Raw genomic sequence first — 10,000 nt, 5'->3', positions numbered from 1 at the left:
TTATCCCGCTTCACTCGCCGTTACTAGGGGAATCCTTGTTAGTTTCTTTTCCTCCGCTTAGTGATATGCTTAAGTTCAGCGGGTCGTCCCGCCCGATCTCAGGTCAAAAGTGATGTACTATAAAAGTACATGCGCTTTGTACGTCGGCCTTTTGAAGTCACTTAACTTATTCTCGAGCACCTACCGTCGTTGCTACCTCACCCGAGGCCAGCAGGCTGCTCACGCTTCAGCTGTGAAATCGCCAGACCAGCTGTCTTTGACGACACGCTCCTCAATTAAGAAACGAGTCGCAGGCACTTTCAAACTAATGAAAGGATCGGTGTGTTAAAGACCCTGAGACGGACGTGGCCCCAGGATTACCCGAGGCCGCAATACGCGTTCAGAATATCGATGCTCAATGTGTCCTGCAATTCACATTACTTCTCGGAGCTAGCTCCGTCCTTCATCGACGCTCGAGCCGAGTGATCCACCGCTAAGAGATCTCTCGTGTTAATCAATCTCAATGCACCAAAAAATCGTGTTCAAAAAGAAGCGGCCGCGCCAGCACTTGCGTGCTGAATTATTACTCCCGCTGTCAGGAAGCAACGCGACCGAACTATAACAGTTACAGGGCTCGGTCCCTTCGAAGAAGAGACGTCGCTTGAAATCAAATTTCGATTCGTTAATGATCCTTCCGCAGGTTCACCTACGGAAACCTTGTTACGACTTTTACTTCCTCTAAATGATCAAGTTCGATCGTCTTTTCGAACACCGGCGAGTGCGTTGCCGCACGTACCAGGCTCAATCGGAGGACCTCACTAAACCATTCAATCGGTAGTAGCGACGGGCGGTGTGTACAAAGGGCAGGGACGTAATCAACGCAAGCTAATGACTCGCGCTTACTGGGAATTCCTCGTTCAAGGGAAACAATTGCAAGTCCCTATCCCTAGCACGACCGGGGTTCAACGGATTACCCGGACCTTTCGGCCTAGGGAACACACGATGATCCGGTCAGTGTAGCGCGCGTGCGGCCCCGAACATCTAAGGGCATCACAGACCTGTTATTGCTCAATCTCGTGTGGCTAAACGCCACTAGTCCCTCTAAGAAGTTGTCTCCGACCCAATGGGTCGAGCAGCTATTTAGCAAGTAAGAGTCTCGTTCGTTATCGGAATTAACCAGACAAATCGCTCCACCAACTAAGAACGGCCATGCACCACCACCCACAGAATCAAGAAAGAGCTCTCAATCTGTCAATCCTCGCTGTGTCCGGGCCGGGTGAGATTTCCCGTGTTGAGTCAAATTAAGCCGCAGGCTCCACTCCTGGTGGTGCCCTTCCGTCAATTCCTTTAAGTTTCAGCTTTGCAACCATACTTCCCCCGGAACCCAAAGACTTTGGTTTCCCGGAAGCTGCCGGACAGTTCTTAAGTTCGACACTGCCCGATCGCTAGTCGGCATCGTTTAAGGTCAGAACTAGGACGGTATCTGATCGTCTTCGAACCTCTGACTTTCGCTCTTGATTAAAGAAAACATTCTTGGCAAATGCTTTCGCAGTCGTTCGTCTTGCGCCGATCCAAGAATTTCACCTCTAACGGCACAGTACGGATGCCCCCGTCCGTTCCTATTAATCATTACCTCGTGCTCCGAAAACCAACAAAATAGAACCGAGGTCCTATTCCATTATTCCATGCAACATTATACAAGCGTAAAGCCTGCTTTGAACACTCTAATTTTTTCAAGGTAAACTTGCCGGACCACCGCAACACTCAGTTAAGAGCACCGCGAAGGCACCGACCAACAAGAACAACGAGGCCAGTGCTAGCCTTTCGACCGACCAACCTCGCCGTCCCTATATCCAACTACGAGCTTTTCAACCGCAACAACTTAAATATACACTTTTGGAGCTGGAATTACCGCGGCTGCTGGCACCAGACTTGCCCTCCAATGGATACTCGTTAAAAAGTTTAAAGTGTACTCATTCCAATTGCAGGACCTCGTACGAGGTCTGCATTGTTATTTTTCGTCACTACCTCCCCGAGCCGGGAATGGGTAATTTGCGCGCCTGCTGCCTTCCTTGGATGTGGTAGCCGTTTCTCAGGCTCCCTCTCCGGAATCGAACCCTGATTCTCCGTCACCCGTTACAACCTCGGTAGGCCGATACCGTACCGACGATAGTTGATAGGGCAGTTGCTTTAATGAGATGTCGCCAGCACTAGGCCGTGCGATCCGCAAGCTTATCCAGAGTCACCATTGTAACGACCCGAAAGCCGGTTAGTTTTGGTCTGATAAATGCGCGCCTCACGTCAGTTCGGCGCTTTACGCATGTATTAGCTCTAGAATTGCCACAGTTATCCATGTAAAAGCGTACAATCAAATGAACCATAACTGATTTAATGAGCCATTCGCAGTTTTCACTGTACGTGAGCTCGTACTTACACTTGCATGGCTTAATCTTTGAGACAAGCATATGACTACTGGCAGGATCAACCAGATAACTATCCGAGGGCGTTTAAACCCGTTGCTCGACTGAGCGTTTTTACTGTATAAATACAGACCTTTTCTATCACTCGGCTTAAAAGCCTTGCGAACGTTACTGAAAGTCGGCGCCGGCCTTTTGCTGTTTAAAGCGCCAGCCCGCGTCGACTGCAGCATGCAGCTATACAACTGACTGTTCTTTCTCCCGACCAACCGTTTGCCTTCTGCCGGTTAACTCGTCAGCAGCAACACGCCATCTGTCTGCTGCAGTTACCCGCCTCGAGCCGTGCCTGCGTCGGCTACTCGTCTCGACGACTTCGCAAAGCTATAAGCCTACCGCCGCTGGACGCTTGTAGTTTTTCATACGCTGCTCCGATGCGTTTACATAGCACGTTCGCCGCCGCTGCAATAGCCGCGCCTCGGGTGCTAAACAGTAATGCTTTAAGCCCGCTTTCTCGCCAAGTCGACCGAACGCACAAACACGTCTCTCTCACTAGTGTAAAGTAATGCATACGCGTATGATGCTCAAATGTTGTTGTTGAACTTTTTTGCCGATTTTTCCCGATTTTTTTAAATTTCTTTGTTTCTTTTCAATTTTTTTAATATTTTAAGCTTATTTATGCTACGTTTAAATGTTTTAATACTTTTTTTATACTTTATTTAATATGTTTAAAAGAAATAAATAAAAATAATATATATAAACTACTTTTTATAATGTTTTAAATATGTTTGTTTATTATAAATAAGCTTTATTTGTATTATTTTTTATTTAAACTTACTTTTTAAATCTTTATATTTGTTTTATCGTTTTAAGCACATTGCGATAAATATAATAAACAAACAATTGAATAAAAATAATAATAAAAAAAAAATAAAAATAAAAACATAAGCTTATTTTATATGTTTCATTTTATTTTTATTTAATAACCTTTTCAAACCTTAATACTCGTTTTATTTTTTTAAGCAGATCGCGATAAATATAATAAACAAACAATTAAATAAAAATAAATAAAAATAAAATAAAAAAATCAAACATAAGCTTATTTTATATGTTACATTTTATTTTATTTAAAACTTACAATTTAAACCTTTGTATTTGTTCTATTCTTTTAAGCACATCGCGATAAATATAATAAGCAAACAATTAAATAAAAATAATAATAATAAAAAAATCATAAACTTATTTTATATGTTTCATTTTATTTTTATTTAAACTTACTTTTTAAACCTTTATAGTTGTTTTATTTTTTAAGCACATGGCGATAAATATAATAAGCAAACAATTAAATAAAAATAATAACAAATAAATAAAACAATACAGCTAAACTATAAAAAGAAAACTAAATAACTGATAAATACTTGTAAAACATTATTTGAAAAATGTATTTTGAAACACAACACGATTGATTTATAAATAATAATATATTTTTAATTTGTGTAGTTTATTGAAAGTAGTCTCCTTATTTGCTTCTGGTTTTACTTGAGTTACACAACGTTAAATAAACATACTTAACTAAAAATACTGTCATTTTAATAAAACTAAGTACAAATACATTGAATTAACATAGAACTTTAAAAAGCCTTCGCTAGTATCTGTTGGTAACAGTAAATAACCTATTATGACTCACAATACAAGAGTGCGAAATTTATTTTTCATTTGATTTTTCAGGTATTTATTTATTTGTGGAAATAAACTTTTTTATTACATTAGAAACTAATAGAATTTTTCCTATAACTATACCTATTATTATATTTAGTATGCTTAAAAGTAATAAAATGAAACGTCGCGATTATATAATAAACAAACAATCAAACAAACAAAGAAAAAAAAAAAAAAACTATTTTTTTAAACTTATAATTTTATAATTTCAACTATATGTCTTATTTTATTTTCATTTAAACTTACTTTATAAACCTCTGTATTTGTTATATATATTTCAACACAATACGATTAAACTATAAGACAAACAACAAAATAAAATAATCACATTAATAAATACACTAAGCAAATAGCTAGAATAAATATAAATAGTTCAATATATACAATATATTTCTTCCATTTTTAAGTTACTTGTTAAACATATTTATTTAAACATGTTTCTTTAGAATATAAAACTAGCAGTTCTACAAATAAAGAAATTAAAAAGCCAATACACATAACACTAACTTTTCATAAATTAGATATGCAAATATGAACAAAATAATAACTAAATTGTTAAGCTTTTGTAAACTGTGAACTTATAAACTTATAATAACAATTGCATATTCACTATTCACAATAGCTTTTTATTTAGTACACAACTGGTCTGTAAATTGTGTAGTTTATTGAAAGTATAATCCCGTTTTGCTTCTGGTTTAAATAAAGTTATACAACACATACTAAAGTAAATTAAATAAAGTAATTCACTACTATCTATTATATAAAACCAATTTACAAAATACATTAAAATAAATAAAAATGAACTTTGAACTTATAATAATAACTGCATATTCACTATTCAGAATTGCTTTAAATTTAGTACACAACTGGTCTGTAAATTGTGTAGTTTATTGAAAGTATAATCCCGTTTTGCTTCTTGTTTAAATAAAGTTATATAACACATACTAAAGTAAATTAAATAAAGTAATTCACTACTATCTATTAAATAAAACCAATTTACAAAATACATTAAATTAAGTTAAAGTGAACTTTGAACTTATAATAATAACTGCATATTCACTATTCAGAATTGCTTTAAGTTTAGTACACAACTGGTCTGTAAATTGTGTTGGTTCTATTCAAGTACTCTCCTTGTTTGTTTTGTTTTAGTTGTATCACATTCAATACACATAATAAAGTAAACCAAATAAACTCTATTAATTTAAACTAAGTACAAATACATTAAGTTAATACAAAACTTTAAAAAGCTTTTGCTAGTATCTGTTGGTAACAGTAAATAACTTATTATGACTCACAATACAAAAGTGCAAAATTTATTTTCGTTTGATTTTTCAAGTGATTTGTTTGTGGACAAAAAAACTTTTAAGTTTTAGTATAAAAGACTAATTGTATTAATTTTAACTCAGAAAATTGTACTCTACAAGATGGTGCCATTATTTTTTCGATATCTCAAACTGGTCAAACCACTTTTTTAGCGCTCTAATTGGTTTAAACAGCAAATAACGTTATCTGATTGGCTTACGTTTTTATTTGCTAATAACTAGAATTTACTTTTCTTTTAAGCGTTAAAGAAATGTAAATAAACGAGTAATATGTATAAATAGGTCAGAAAGAAAAATAGTACAAAAAGATGAATTCAAAAAGCAAAAGCCTACGGCACGTGGTATTCCCAAGCGGTCACCCATCTAAGTACTAACCACGCCCGACACTGCTTAACTTCCCAGATCGGACGAGATGGGGTGTGCTCAGTGTGGTATGGTCGTAGGCGTTTGAAAGCGTTTACAAGCCTTTATAAACCCTTCGGTTTGTTTAAAAAACCTATTTGCACTTGATTTACAATCAATTTGATATTTTAAAATTATTCCTTATAAAATTTTAACCTGAATTAACCTTTTTTTTTGTTTTTTTTTATCAACAGTTACTCCCAAACTGTACTAAAACTGTATTGTAACTGTACAAAAGTGTTTGTTTAAATAATTGTTATCTATAAATTACCTAAGACCAGGACAAGTAGAAGTAAAGTTTATTGAATTATTGAATTAAATAAATAAAATCGTAAAATAAAATAATACAATATGTTTACAATTTGTCATTGATCTATCCATTTATGTTATTGCATTACAAATACAAACATTGCATACATTCAAGAGTATTATTCATCAATCTTTTCAATATAATAAGTTTTAAATTTATATTTATTTTTAAATAATTCCTGACATTTTAGATTACCTGAGATTTTTTTTTAATTAAATTAATTTTAGTAATTATATACTTGACGTTCTATTTTGTTTAATTTGATAACTCAACCATGTTTATATTTTTTTATAGTTTAACAGAACTATTAAACTAAAAGACATTACATACAGCTTCTAAAAGTTTTAAACACCTTAAAAAAGTAATATATAAAATAATTGATAAGAATATTAAACTTATAAAAATTTAGTAAAAGGTTATATAAACGTTATTTAAATTAATATAAGATAGTTAACTTATTTTTTCATTTAATGTGATATAATATAAATATATTTTGAGAGACAATTAATTAACGTAAACAATGTCATAGTGGAAACTGCATGTCTGCTAAAAACGTAAAACGCAAAACTGCTTTAATAAATCACTAAATAACAAAAAAATTGCCTGTCTAGCAGGCGTTCAAATTCAAATGACAAAGAAATTTAACTCCGGCTCTCAAGTATATGTCTTGCGTGACGACTAGCGGGACTCGATCTCACAACCTTCCGCTTATGAGTTAGCTGTCAAGACCAAAGACCCAACGCCACGACAAAGATAAAGAAATATTTTGCTATATAAATAGGTTGATTTTTATAATTTTGTCAATTACAATTACATGTCAATTACAGTGTCAATTTGAATTTAAATTAAATTAATTTAGTAATTAAATACTTGACGTTCTAGTTTGTTTAATTTGATAACTCAACTATGTTTATTTATTTTTTACTAATTTTAAAATTATTATTATACAATATATTTGTTATATTATATTTATTTTATTACTTAAACTTATTATATACATTTAATATATAATATTATTAAATAACTTTATTAACGAATTAAAAACAAAATATTATTATTATTATGTTATTAATTTAGTGTTTTATTTTAAAGATATATTAAAGAACTAAACAGATATTACCCCTAAAAAACTTTGTTAATAATATATAAAAAGTACTCAAAGTCAGATTCGGAAATATATATACTGTTTTTTTTCATCAATATTGCAGGTCTGCGTAGCCGGGGGCTGTAATCTAGCTGCCAGCAGGCCTGAAATGGTGGCCACTATTGTTCAATGTTCAACTTCAAATTCTTTGAGATTATACTGTACTATCTATCTATTTAACAAATCTATCTAACAAATGTTGTTCAATCTAGGTTGTGGGTACTTGGGTCGAGTAATGCCTTTGACTTACAATCTGTTGTGGATTGTCAATATTTCTCTATCTATCAATAAACAAATCTATCTAATAAATGTTGTTCAATCTAGGTTGTGGGTACTTTGGTCGAGTAATGCCTTTGACTTACAATCTGTTGTTGATTGTCAACATTCCTCTATCTATCAATAATGATTATATTCAATATTAAATGTTGATTAATTCAGTTGTAAGAAAACCAGTGCGCTGGTTAGGTTGGGTAAGGCCTTCGACTTACAATCTTTGGGATTATCAACGTTCATCACAAGTACAGTAACGATCTCATTGAATTTCCAGTTGGAACATTGGATTGTAGTGGTGGCCTACTCTTTTTTGCCTAGTTTGACAAACTATTGTATATATATTGTATAACTTTATTTGTATTATTTTTTTTTTAAATTACTACTTATTATTAAAGAATTAAATTTTCTCCATTGTTTTCTCCATCGCGAACATTAAAAAAAAAACTATGTATTTGAACTGTTTTTTATATGTTTTGTTTTATTTTTATTCAAACTTACTTTAAACCTCTGTATTTTTTATACAATACGATTAAACTATATAACAGAAAAATAATTAAATAATCAAACTATTGAATAAGCAGTTAAATAGTGTGTTTTTTTATGCTTCTTTCATTTTTAACTTACTTGTTAACCATATTTTCTTTTATTAAAGTATAAAACTAACAGTTACTAAAATAAAATAATCATAAAGTCAATACACAAAACACTAACTTTTTATAATTTAAATATGCAAACATGAATATAGTTATGAAGTAAAGTTATTCAAAGCTTATAATTATGAAACTTTTGTATAATATTTTTGTTTTTTTTTTTGTAATAACTACAAAATTGGTATTTTAGTTTATTGTTAGTAACTAAATATTTATATTTATTATACTTAAAAAAAAACTTCTATACTAACTCTAATTCAAAGCATATTAAAACATACAAATTTTACCAACTAAATATTTATTTTTATTTTTATTATTATAACTTTCAAACATAAGCTTGTATACCTTATATACCTATATACCTCATATAGGAGGCTTGACATAACAAAACATTATTTAATTCTTTTTGTTTGAAATAAACTCATTTAGTTATTAGTAAATTACAACATAAATGTTTTATAACAATAAAACTAAGATTTAGCTTTTGAGTTAGTAAACTTTGATAGTTTTCTTTTAATAGTTTAATAGTCCTTATTTAAGTTCAAACAAAATTGCTATATATTTAATACACATACAAAAGTAAACTAAGTAAACGTAATTCAATAGTTTCTATTAAGTAAAATTTATTACAAATACATTAAGTTAATACAAAACTTTAAGAAGCTTTTGCTAGTATCTGTTGGTAACAGTAAATAACTTATTATGACTCACAATACAAAAGTGCAAAATTTATTTTCGTTTGATTTTTCAAGTGATTTGTTTGTGGACAAAAAAACTTTTAAGTTTTAGTATAAAAGACTAATTGTATTAATTTTAACTCAGAAAATTGTACTCTACAAGATGGTGCAATTATTTTTTCGATATCTCAAACTGGTCAAACCACTTTTTTAGCGCTCTAATTGGTTTAAACAGCAAATAACGTTATCTGATTGGCTTACGTTTTTATTTGCTAATAACTAGAAGTTACTTTTCTTTTAAGCGTTAAAAAAATGTAAATAAACGAGTAATAAGTATAAATAGGTCAGAAAGAAAAATAGTACAAAAAAGATGAATTCAAAAAGCAAAAGCCTACGGCACGTGGTATTCCCAAGCGGTCACCCATCTAAGTACTAACCACGCCCGACACTGCTTAACTTCCCAGATCGGACGAGATGGGGTGTGCTCAGTGTGGTATGGTCGTAGGCGTCTGAAACCGTTTACAAGCCTTTATAAACCCTTCGGTTTGTTTAAAAAACCTATTTGCACTTGATTTACAATCGATTTGATATTTTAAAATTAATCCTTATAAAATTTTAACTTGATGTAAGTATTTTTTTTATTAATACCTTTTTTTTTTGGTGTTTTAATTACAATTACTCCCTGTAACTTTATTTAAGACTTTGTTTAAAAGATTGTTAACTATATTCTATATTAAATACTATGATAATTAGAAGTAAAGTTTATTAAGTAAACTAGATTAGATTAAACTAAATAAAAAATATTGTTAAAATAAACATGTTGTGTTTAGTTTGTTTTACTATTTCTCATTGTTCTATTTATAGATGGTATTGTTTTACTTCAAGAATATTTATAGTTAGTTTCTAAGGAATATCTCATACTACATCAGATTTTACGATTAACTTAATTTTAGGTAATAAAATATTTGACGTTTAATTTAATAACTCAACTATGTTTATGTTATAAAATGATAGTATATAATACACATACATTATAATGTAATAATATAACTAGTTGTATAGTATAACTAGTTGTTTACTTTAAAATGAATAATTAAGTGGAAGAATTAA

At 31.3% G+C, this 10,000-nt stretch overlaps 5 non-coding genes across 5 annotated transcripts in view; all 5 read right to left on the bottom strand.

The window, feature by feature from the left end:
* LOC145847780 (large subunit ribosomal RNA) overlaps positions 1-106 on the bottom strand; it is a 3,632-nt gene extending 3,526 nt beyond the window's left edge. Inside the window, exon 1 of the ribosomal RNA XR_014371523.1 lies at positions 1-106. This exon is cut by the window's left edge and continues 3,526 nt beyond it. This is a non-coding gene — a ribosomal RNA (large subunit ribosomal RNA).
* A 222-nt stretch (positions 107-328) lies between these two features.
* Positions 329-481, bottom strand: LOC145847767 (5.8S ribosomal RNA). The gene has a single exon (XR_014371512.1). It is a non-coding gene; the product is annotated as a 5.8S ribosomal RNA (ribosomal RNA).
* A 181-nt stretch (positions 482-662) lies between these two features.
* Positions 663-2,471, bottom strand: LOC145847776 (small subunit ribosomal RNA). Its single transcript, XR_014371520.1, has one exon. It is a non-coding gene; the product is annotated as a small subunit ribosomal RNA (ribosomal RNA).
* Positions 2,472-5,760: 3,289 nt separating this feature from the next.
* Positions 5,761-5,879, bottom strand: LOC145847782 (5S ribosomal RNA). The gene has a single exon (XR_014371525.1). It is a non-coding gene; the product is annotated as a 5S ribosomal RNA (ribosomal RNA).
* A 3,399-nt stretch (positions 5,880-9,278) lies between these two features.
* On the bottom strand, positions 9,279-9,397 carry LOC145847781 (5S ribosomal RNA). The gene has a single exon (XR_014371524.1). It is a non-coding gene; the product is annotated as a 5S ribosomal RNA (ribosomal RNA).
* Between the last annotated feature and the right edge of the window lie 603 nt (positions 9,398-10,000).

This window comes from Thalia democratica, unplaced genomic scaffold, assembly GCF_965202585.1.
Source record: "Thalia democratica unplaced genomic scaffold, ktThaDemo2.hap1.1 HAP1_SCAFFOLD_1080, whole genome shotgun sequence".
In the NCBI taxonomy this organism is placed as follows: domain Eukaryota; kingdom Metazoa; phylum Chordata; class Thaliacea; order Salpida; family Salpidae; genus Thalia; species Thalia democratica.
This window is presented reverse-complemented; position numbering and strand designations above follow the sequence as displayed.